Source organism: Podarcis cretensis, assembly GCF_951804945.1.
Source record: "Podarcis cretensis genome assembly, chromosome: 5".
NCBI lineage: Eukaryota > Metazoa > Chordata > Lepidosauria > Squamata > Lacertidae > Podarcis > Podarcis cretensis.
Window position 1 is genome coordinate 59384497 of NC_137174.1, and position 12013 is coordinate 59396509.

Here is a 12013-nt window from a genome sequence, read left to right on the forward strand (position 1 = left end):
GAGGTGGAGAGGGTTGGTAGTTTTAAATACCTGGGCACTTACATCTCTGAGGACCTCTCATGGACTGCAAATATTAATATGGTTGTGAGGAAGGTACAGGGGAGGTTGTATTTCCTGAGAATGCTCAGAGGATTGAATCTATCTCAGCACCTACTTCTGTCCTATTATCATAGTAGCATTGAGAGTGTCTTAACCTATAGTATATTATTGTGGTATGGGAGCAGCTCTGGAATGGTTAAAAAAGCCTTACAGAGAATAATTAAAATTGCCCAGAATGTTATTGGGCTCCAACTACCAACCCTGGATGAGATCTTCACGTCTCGCAGCTTGAAGAAGGCACACAATATCCTGAGAGATCCCACCCATCCTGCTCACAACCTCTTTGAACTGTTGCCTTCGGGCAGAAGATATAGGACAATGAAAACACGAACCACACGCCTTCTGAATAGTTTCTATCCAAGAGCTCTGATTGCACTAAACAATGATCTCAGGGCCAGTTGTAAGAAATAGCAAGCAGTGAGTAGTAAGGAATGAGATAGGTTTTAGGTTATGCTATGCTTCTAATAGGTTGTGTTATATTCTGGATTATGTATGTTTTAATAGATTATGTCTGAATAGGATGAGAGTGTTGGAGATACGTGCAAATGTGTATGTGAATCCGGTCTTGGGTGTTTGATTTTCGTTGTTGTGTATACTGTGTATATACGGACAATGACAATAAATTTATCAAAATCAATGAGTCGACCCAACTCCCCTTGAATAAATGAATGCTTTTAAAGGCTTATTAGCTCAATTGCCAGGGTGGTGTAAGTTTCAAAGGAAGACTCTTAGAAAGTGAATTGGCAAGCTAGGGTGCCATGCCCTTTTGGGAACAGAAGGGAATCTGAGAACACCCTGAGCTTTCAGTATCAATGAGCCTGAAAAACAAAGGGATGTAACCTTAAGATACCTGGAATCGCATCAGCTTCTCATGTGTAGTAGGGTGTGTGTGGGTGTGTTTAATCTACAGGAAACAAGACTATCCACAGCTGCTGGGGTTTGGAATTTAACTTGAAGGTGGTCAAACTGATGATGAGAGAATGGGGTCCACATATGTCCTTACCTTACCCTACCTATATATGACACTACCATTTGGATATTCACATGCAGATGATTGTCCAAGCCCAATATCAGACCACCACTTATTATCTCTTGTCTACTCCTATATTGACTGTTGATGTCTATTACAGACAGGTAACACTCCCACCTTGGCTTGCTGGTGTCCCCCCAATAAGAGTTTCCAAGCACCAGTCTAATACCTCAACCTCCTCTCCAGATTCAAATGGACTAGAATCTGGTGCCATCTGCTTATTGATGGCACTTCACAAAAAATCTCCTAATGACAGCTCCCAGGAGCCTCATATAAATGTTAAATAGCATCGGGGCAAGATGGAATCCAGTGGGACAGACACTACAGGACACCTCCCATCATGCCAGACTGTAGCCCCCCATATCTACTTTCTGGAAATAGCTCTAGAGGTAGGAGTGCAACCAGTGAAGAACAGTGCCCTCAAGCACCACCTTCTCCCTGAGATGCTCCAGAAGGAAACCGTGGTTAACAGTATCAAAAGCCACTGAGAGATTGAGGAGAATGAGCAGGGTCATACACCCCTCACATCTCTCTCCTGACAAATGTAATAAACCAGGGTGATTAAGGCAGCTTAAGTGCCACAAGCAGAGACTTGCATGTCTCCAAGTAATCAGTTTCTCCAAGCAGGCCTGAAAGTAGACTGGCAACTCTCTATTCTCCACGGCAATAACTGTTAACACTTCTGGGTCCAGAGAGGTCACCTTAAGGATGGGACAGACCACTGCCTCCTTCATCTAGTGAAGTATTAATCAGTATTAATCATCCAGTGAAGTATTAATCAGTCCCTGAACCCACCCAGTCTACTCCCTACGACTAGCTCTAAGAAACCAAGATGGGCAAGGCACAAGGAGGCAGGTGGTTGGCTGTACTTCTTGAAGCAACTCAGGCTGCAATAATGTAAGCTAATCCAGTATAGATGGAACAGACAGTACTCTAGACATCCTCATTGGACTTGCTCAAATTGTAGTATCCAATTTTGTCCAAATCTGAGCAATTCTGCCTCTAAAAAGCAACAATAACTCTTCAAATGCTGCTGATTGATCCCGTCTCCAAAGACCCTGCTTGTTTGCCACAAATGTTGGTCTCCACAACCAATCCATGGGTAGCATTCTGCTTACTATTTAGGGTCATTCTGCTTACTATTTAGGGTAGCCCACAATTTATTTGTCTGTTTAGGTGTATATTACATCCCACATACCTATTCATTATGCAAAAAGGCAGACTCATTCATTAGGCAGTCTTAGATTCTGACTGGTGGTAAATCTGGAGCCTACGGTACTAGATTTGGCAATCTTTTGGTACATTTTCCTTACTAGAAGCAGGTGCAAATTTGGCAGCGAGGAGATAACATCTATTTGCATGCAATGCAGATACAGCACCAACTTGGAAGTCTTCCTTAATGACAGCTAGAGAGAGAGGCTAACCATATGCACATGTGTAGGTTTGAGAAAGACACAGCCAACTTGGCATTATCACCTCAGTCAACAAAAAAGCAAATTCTAGATTAAACTACTGAGTTCTTATTTTGTTGAATATGACTGCCTGATAAGTCTAGTGCCATTTTTAAGGTGCTCAAAACACGAATAGTGAAGCCGTTCTACCAATGAAGGGACAGGATATCCAAAGAGGTATTCACCTATACAACAATATATAGCTTTCTCCACTTTTTATTCTGTTTACTCTAAATTGCTAAGGGCTGTCCATTTATCTTTAAGCACATGGGTATCCTAGGTACAATTAAGGTGTATTCAGCATGCATAAAGACATGCATAATTTGAGCAGTAGGCTCACTGTGGAAACACACTCACTAATTTTTGTTCTGCGAAAGGTACCATTTTCACTCCCAGATCAAGCTCAAAGAAAACTCATCATTGTTATACTTTCCCAGGTTCAGGGAGGTCTTCTTGAGGAAGGAGTACAGCACTGCCTTTTCCAAAGCAGTTGGTACATTCCCTTCCTGAAAGGTGGAATTAGCCACCTAAAGTCATTCCCCCTTGACTAGCTCTTACAAGCCAAGTGCAAAGGTTGAGATTTCAGGTGGTAAGCCAAACACTTTAAAGTATCTTGTCTACAAACTTGAGCCTCATCAAGAGAAACTCATCCCAAACCAGACGAGAGCAATCTAGACCAGTAGTCTAGATCTTTTCAGGCCCAGGACCCACTTTTAAACCCAACATGCATTTGGGGACCCATTTCGTAATCTTGTACCATATATTTGCATGGTGGTAGAGGGCTCCTGCTGCAACCCACCTTGGATTAGGTTGAAGACCAGTGGTCTAGACACCCCACTAGACCTGTCATAAGCTCAGCCCAGATGTGAGCAACTTTACGACCAAAGTGCCTAGCAAACCTGTCTCAACAGGAGTCAAAGGGTTCCAGTCTATTGCCCTTTGGGGAAGTTCCCACCAACCCCATCACCTCTAAGAAAAGTTCTGCTCAAGGACACACTAGTATCAGAGAAGTAAACCTCCTTCACTGCTGTGTGGTAGGCATGATTATGCAATCTTGCTTATGCTTGGTTGCATTTGATACAATATTTGTACCACCTTAGCCACCATCCTGCCTGTTTCATCAGTCAGAGCTCCTCCACACTGCTGGAGAGTGAACCCTCATGAGCAACTATGTTAATGTTTCTCTTACCATTACACAGCAAGACCAGGGCCAGTCATGGAGAATCCTCTCATAGCATTCAGCAATCCCTTGGCTTCCCCAAGTTTCTGGGAGCAGCTAGTCCTCCACACAGAAAGGGGGGACTGCTGCCATCAGTCCAAACCTTACTAGGAAATAGTCGGTCTATGACACCAAGGTAAAACTTGTGGTAGAGCACCCAACAGATGCAAAAGTGAAATACAGTATACAACTCCCAGCCCACCTGTTCCTCTGAACCTCAGGTGAGGATGATTTTCAAGGTTATGGGTAATAACTTTAAGTTATGGGAGGAGAGGATGCATCCAGCCTACACCTGTCCTTCCCAGGGAGCAGTGGAATTGGCTTCCTCCACAGTTCTCCTGTGACAGGTGTGCAAAGCTTGAGACCAAAGTGATCTAGGCACAGTGAAGGGAGAAAACCATCGAAACAACGAAACATACCCGTATTTTTCGCTCTATAAGACGCACCAGACCACAATACACACCTAGTTTTTAGAGGAGGAAAACAAGAAAAAAAATATTCTGAATCTCAGAAGCTAGAACAGCAAGAGGGATCGCTACGCAGTGAAAGCAGCAATCCTTCTTGCTGTTCTGGCTTCTGTGATAGCTGTGCAGCCTGCATTCGCTCCATAAGACGCACACACATTCCCCCTTACTTTTTAGGAGGGAAAAAGTGAGTCTTATAGAGCAAAAAATACGGTAATTACGACATGCAAAATTATCAACAATTCAGCTCTTCTTTGACTTACCACCTAGCACTTCCACCTTTCCCAACTAGTTAAGAGCTTTGCTATGCTATGGCTCTACAGTAGCTTACCCTAAATAGTAAGGAAAGAATTAAAAAAAGAATATTAAGGCTACCAACCAAGCAGAGGTTCAAAGGAACAGGTTTCTGTGGACTCGGAGGAGTGTTAAGAAATAAATTCTAGATACTTTGGTAGGATTTGGATGAATGTTTTTTTGGAGGGAAAAGGCTGAATAATAAAATGTTTACGTTTAAACCTCACCAGCCAATAAGCAAAAATAAAATAAGAAAACTGTGTATATAAAACTTAAGATTGTTCATAAACCAAAGCCCCAGCCTCAAAGGACTAGTTAAGAAGGAAAATGGCCATAAGCAGCTCCGAACCTGAAGAAGGGACAAATTTAAAGCAAGAAATCCCTTTTCTTAAAGAGAAGGCAAAACAGTAAATGAAAGGTCATGGGGCAGACACCTGCAGAAACAGGTTTCCATTGTTCTGAGGAACTGGCATGTCTTTGAGCCTTATCAGGGCACAAGGAGACTTGTGAAGGTCACTCAGAGCTGCCAGCTGCAATTGAGTAAAAATATTGTAACTTCTTCACAATGGTGTATTTTCTTAATTTGACTAAGGCCTTGTCAGCAATTTCTATATCTTAACATTGCAGAAAACAGGCAGAGGACATTTCTGCCCTCAAGACAAAAAATTAGGCCTGCTTAAACCACGACCAAGTTTTGCCTCTACTCCACAGCGTTTTGGAAAATGTTGGGGTAGGGTCTGACTGGAATCCTAAAGAGATAAACCACAACATTTTAAAAAGAGGTCCCACTACTTATTTAGGAACTTCATAGAAAAGAATTAACACTGTAAAGGGAAAATTAGTATTATATATTATAGGACATCAAATATTATGCTAAATATAAGATTTTTAATCGGACTTGTAGACTATATTATGTTTTAAAGAAATGTAATCTGAATCCTGATATACTGTTCATGGGGGAGGGGCAATTTATATTCAATATTTATATTTACATTTATACTATAATCAATATTACTTTTGTAACACAGTTTGGTTGGGAGAATTAAACAAATTATTAAATAAAAAATATTTAGGAACTTCTGTCAGTCAGAATCGTATCACCACAACAGTAAAACTGAGGCGTGGGAGGAGGGAAAGAGCTTGACTTGTTAATTAATTAATTAATTAATTAAATTTTATCCTGCCTTTCCTCCAAGGAGCTCAGGATGATGTCTGTGTCCCCCTAATCCACTCATGTAATCTTTACAACAATCCTGTGAGGTAGGTCACCCAATGATGGCTTCATGAGTTCTTCCACAGCTAGGTGAGAAGCAAGAGAACATTATTAGCCCCCTTCAGAAATGGCAGATCCAGAAAGAGACAGCAGGAGTTAGCCAGGATCTCTCCCTTTAATTGCTGCAGAAGGGTCAATGGGGTTTGTGCACTATCTGGTTCCATAGAGAGTTTTAGAGGCCTTGCTGCTGTAGAAAATGTAATTCTTAATCATGGAAGTCAGTAACTCTGCAGAAGTTCAGTTAGGGTGGGCTAGACTCTTTTTTTTTTTTTCCTGAAGGCAACACAGAGTGACAGCATGAAGAAATACAGCAGGCAGTTTTGGCAGCAGCAAGTAGAAAGCTAGTCTATTAATCAGTAAAATAACCCTGCAAGGCTTCTTTGTTGGAGAGAACCCAACAGAACAAGCAATATAGAGAGAAAGGGACCTGGGAGGCAAGTGGGACTGAAACAGCTGAAGTCTGAACCATCACCTTATAGTGGCTCCAGCCCCAAACCTCTCCATGGGCTCTTGGTTTGAATTATTTGCATGGCAAAAGAAAATATTAGAGGAGTTTGCTGTGTTGGATTTCAGTGCACAAGAGAAGGAACTCTTAACTCCTGAAAAGGCTTCTGTTTAGAATATGCTACTTTGTTAAAAGATGCTAAATATTCAGTACTTACCTTCCTCTCTTGGGTGAACAATCTCCTATCTCAGACTCTGGGGCAGCTCTTCTAACATTAGGCAATTAACTAAGCAATACCTACCCACCCCTTTCATTGGTGAGTAGCCGTGCTATTTTGCTTTCCCACTTCCATCTCTTAATAAAAACGCTGGAACGATATGGAAGGAAAGGTGTATGAGGAAAGGCTGGAATGCTAAGCCTCATGCACAATGTTCACAAACGCTGCAGCCAAAGAGAAAACTGTTTGGGCCTTGTTGCACCATGTGACTACTACAACACAAAGGTAACACAACTGGCATGCTTTGCTCTTGGTCCCTGGGGCCATCAACAGAAATTTGGGAGTCTAGCTGGTCTATCTTCATATTTCACTGCTTCCTCAACCTTGGGCTTCCTACTTAGGTTTCTGCACCCCAAAACTTTCCTTGATAAGGAAAACATCTCAATTCCTACAAGCCAGTTTAATGCTGTTTCTTCCTTACCTGGTACAGTGGTACCTCGGGTTAAGAACTTAATTCGTTCCGGAGGTCCGTTCTTAACTTGAAACTGTTCTTAACCTGAAGCACCACTTTAGCTAATGGGGGCCTCCTGCTGCTGCTGCGCTGCTGCCGCCCGATTTCTGTTCTCATCCTGAAGCAAAGTTCTTAACCCGAGGTACTATTTCTGGGTTAGCGGAGTCTGTAACCTGAAGTGTCTGTAACCCGAGGTACCACTGTATATATACACAAGTACACACCATTCACTCTGAAGGGAGCTAGTTTGCAGGAATATTCACACTATACATTTAAAGCACATGGCTTCCACAAAAGAATCTGAGAACTGTAGTTTACCTCTCATACAGCTACAGTTCCCCAGCACCCTTAACAAACTACCATTTCCAAGATTTTTTGGATGAAGCTATGTGCTATAAATGTGTGGTGTGGTTGTGACTTGGAAAATGGTGTTGGTGCTGGGATACAGTAACAGTGGACATAGAGAAGAGGGATCCAACTGCATTATCATTACATAATCAGCTGTAGGCTGGACAATAGGTTTGGGCATAGACACAAATACTATGCACCTTGAATAGGTTGCTAGATAGGAACAACAGATCTCTCTCTCTCGATCTCTCTTTCTCTCTCTCTCTCACACACACCTCTGAATAACTATTTGTATCTGCAGATTAAGCTTCCTCGTGCAGTTTAGCATTTTGCAACAGTCCTCCATCTCATTTATCCTACCCAACCATCTCTCTTCCTATCTGATTTGTTATAATTGGACATGGAGTGCTGTGCGGTTAAGGGGGAGGGAGCTGAGGCAGATTGGTCAAGTTTGTGGGGTACCATCTCCATGGAGACTGCATTCTTTGTTTAATGCTTCTGACACACTTCAAAGGGCTTTAGGTTTGGAGCAGGCCCTGCTATGGCTCTCGAGATGTGGGAGGGGAAGCTGTTCATGTGCATATCGGTGCAGCTGGAGTCAGAATAGCAACATGTGGGACAGGCCCCACGGAAGCTTGCTGGTGCTAACTTAGAGAAACAAGGAGTCTGACCTAACCTGGGATACCAGAGGGACTGGGGCATGTATACCCCCACCCACGCTTAACCAGATCCTTGAGAACTGAGCTTTGCAGTTACCTAGCAACTGTAATACACATTCCCTTGCTGGGCAGCACAGCTTCAGAAGTCAGTGACAGTCAGGACATGGAAGGTGTGTGTGTGTTTGTGTGTGTGTGTGTGTGTGTGTGTGTGTGTAGAACCGGGGAAAGCAGAGACCCAAAGCTGAGGATGGGTGCAGAGCTATTTTTCCTCCAGGGCATATAATCCTCTCAGGCCAGCCCTGCCAGATGCTCAGGACTCCTATACTCCCCACAGTGGATCTATGAACTATTCCTGCCTTACTGATTATGGTGGGTGTCCCTCTCTGTTCCCACCAGAATAAAAGAAGGGGGGGTGTCACTGAGGATTTCAGGGTTGAAAGTAGGAATGTCGAGGAAGCAAAAAGCATGCTGAATGTAAGAGGCTACTCTACCCTCCACTTTCAATCAGAACAACAAGCTGCTCATATTGAGATGCGGCCAATGGATTTTCATTTATTAATTTTTTAATTTTACATCCCACTCTTGGTCAGAAGACCTCAGAGCAGGTTACAACACTAACAAATAAGAACTATCAGAAAACTATAGACCAACAATTTATTAACGACTTTAATAAGCTTTTGGGTTAGTAAGTGAAATTGAGCTTTTTGTCTATCAGTTACCAATTTTGGATTGGATTATTACAATGTAATTGGAAAGCCTTCTGTAGAAAAGCCAGCAAGTCCTGCCAGAAGCTCAGAGAGAGGTCTGGCTACCATTCACTGCACATACTGCACATTTTTCCACTAGGCTAATCCATCATTGCTTCCTCATGTTCAACTTTCAGCATGCATAACAAGTGGGTCACAAAACCTCTGCTTGTGATGCATCATCTGGAGATAATGAAGACCAAGATTCAAAAGTTGTTGAATAACAATATTAGTATCAAATAGCTCACATGCAGATAGATTAGACACAAGTAGAACTGAAAGTCACACAACACAGCACATGTTTTCTGCAGTAATGTACCTGGCTGTAGATCACCAAGTCTTGATTGTAGCTATAGACAAGTGGCTTGTTACTGATTTTTTAAACTCATGATTGAAATGCCTTTGCCACTAGATGGTCTTTGTGAAAGAATTAAGATTTGCTAACCCTTCAGTGTTTTCTGATGCAGGAAGTTTGCCAATAGCAACACACAGATGCAACATTAACCAAATCATTAAGTATTTAGTTGACATGGGGTGGTGGAATAGTTTGAGTGCTGGACTTGGTCTGGGAAGATCCAGTTTCAAATTCCCATTCACCTAAAAAGCAGATTGGGTGACCCTGGACAAATGTATTGTGTACTGTGCCTTGCCTTGCTTTTTCATTTGCTTCACACAAGACCAGGTCCTGGATCTGTATTGATCGATCAAATCCTTTATTCTCCCACAAGACTAACATAATTCAAAGAGATCCTCAAAAGCTCTGAGCCCATTTTCCCCGTCCCACCAGTCATTATCCACATATTTACCCCTTAGTGAAACCAGTGAAATCAATTGCTTTTTACGACAGAAGCAGAACCTTGCTTTCATATTCAACTAGGGCAGTTCATTATTCCTCTCTCATGTTCCTGGCGGAGGCACAATTAAAATTTTCACAAATTTTAGTTCTCTTTATAATTTATTATAGAAATCTCTTCCCACCATTCCTTTCCTACAAAGTCTCTTTATAGAAGTTTGAGATGTGTCATTACATGACTATAATTTGATTGCTGCCTTAATGGAATACATCAGGTTCTACATTATATGCCATTAGGAAAGTAATTTCAACAATCATTACCGCTATTCATTTTTTGTCTTGTCACACCAGCACCCTCTTGAGGCTGGCAAAATTATTGCACACAATGTTCTCTATAAAGCAGGGGGAGCCCTCCAGGTGTTGCTAGACTATGACTCCCATCAGCCCCCACCAGTAGAGGCAATGATCAAGAATCATGGGAGCTGTAGTCCAACACCATAATGAGAACCACCCATGCCATAAAAAGATACGGAGATGGAATTTTAGCCATAGCATTCAAGATGGACTCTGAAAGTCTCTCTACTGATGAAACAACAGTGACTGAGAAAATGCAATGAAAGGTGTGGCTCAAAGTCCTCTGTTTATTTGCAAGGCCCCCTCTCATGAGGTCTTTGTGTAAAAGGTTATCTCCAACAACTTTGACTTACAGCTACTAACACAGAGAACCAGAAGATGTCAGGGGAAAGCATCTCTGAGCACTTGTGAGCAGCATGGTATGTGCGAGAAGGAAGACCAAATAAAAGGGGCTAGAAAAAGTAGGACTTACCTGAGACAGGGATCAGTTCTGGAGTCTTTTTTCCAGTCCTAGGCTGAGCCTCGGAACATGTGGCTAAAACACAAAATGAGTGCTGTACCTGCAGGATAATTTCTGTCATCACCCTGAGCTCAGATATAAGCAAGACTTCCAGCTCAGAATGTGCAGCTTCCACAGTTCATGTTCACACTAACAAACATGTTTTAGCTACCGCATGAACCACTTTGCTTTATGGCTATAAGGTGTGGCATATTGCGTACCCATGAGAAATGTAGAGGAAGAAAAGTAGGTAATAAACAGCAGAAAGGCTCTGGGCGGCCCTAGAATTTGGAACTCCCTTCCAAGTGAGACCCATCTTGCCTCCTTTCCAGTGGCCTCTAACCACTAGGGGATTTGCTCGTGTCCTGCTGGGTTCTGAAAGAAAGTACATTTTTCAAAATATGTCTCAATTCCAGCCATTGGTTGCTGATTCGACATGGTGGCCAACAACATGTGCAAGTGTGGAGGTGGAATTTACATATGCCCTCGAAAGGTAGGTTAAAAGCATTCATAGTAACTGCTAAATACTTGGGATTTCCGCCACCTTTAGTTCTGATATTTTCAAGTCAGAGGACACACAACACCTCCCTCTTCCAATATGGCTTTATTCCAGCCTTTAAAGCCATCCAGAGTTCCATAATGCAGCACATTATTGGTTACAACGGAAGCCTATTTTGGTCGTAGCTTCTGGGATTTGTTATTCGGTCCTACCAAGGGCCTTCACGGTTGTTTGGGTAATTGACTGTAGCAGTCTCCCAACCCAGAGAAAGTATTTATTTGTAATCTTGATTCTTAGTTTATTTCCTACGGGCAAAAGGAAAGATCCCACCACTTGGGTGGCTCAGGAAACTGGCTTCAACTGCAGGTACGTGGACTTGAGATGGTTATTGTCCTGGAACCCTCAGAGACTCTTATTACAATAGCTTTCCTAACAGATGCTGCAGAATGTGCCAGCTATTCCCCCACCGCATTCTAGCCATCGTTTACACAAAATGGATCAAATTCCACACACATGTGACAAATTTGTGGGAATTTGGTTACTGTTCCATGTAGAATCTCTAAGCCAGAGACCCTGTTTGTACTCCCTGTTACACTTTCTTCCTCTCTCTCCCTCTCTGTTCCTTTACTTGGAGAAATTCATTATCCCTCCTCAGGGAAAGAGTAGGATAATTTACTGCTTATTAGGCTAACTTTCCACTTGCTGTTGCCAAGTATGTCTGGCATATTTCTCCATAGTGTCAAACACTGCAGTTTTACTGCAATAAACTCATGCCTCTTTGGAGAGGACTTGGTTCCCAAGGGTTTTTCCTGATTGCCTTGGCTCCCGGAAGGGGGCAGGAAGGATTCAAAAGGAAGTACACTGGGCATCACATTGCTTCTCTTCAACTCCATTTGATTTTCCTTTGCATGGAGCCCACCAAACCCTTTCCCTGGCCCGACAAGAGAGGGAGGCATAATAGTCCTGTCCTGCTTTATTGATAGAGATGCCAAGGAGTTGTCTTCTCTGTATTTATGGCTAGCTAGAAGGTGGTCTTGGGATGGGAGTCATTAATAACTGCCACAGGGCTGTTGCGTTTCATCTGCATTAGGAACTGCATTACAGCATGTCAT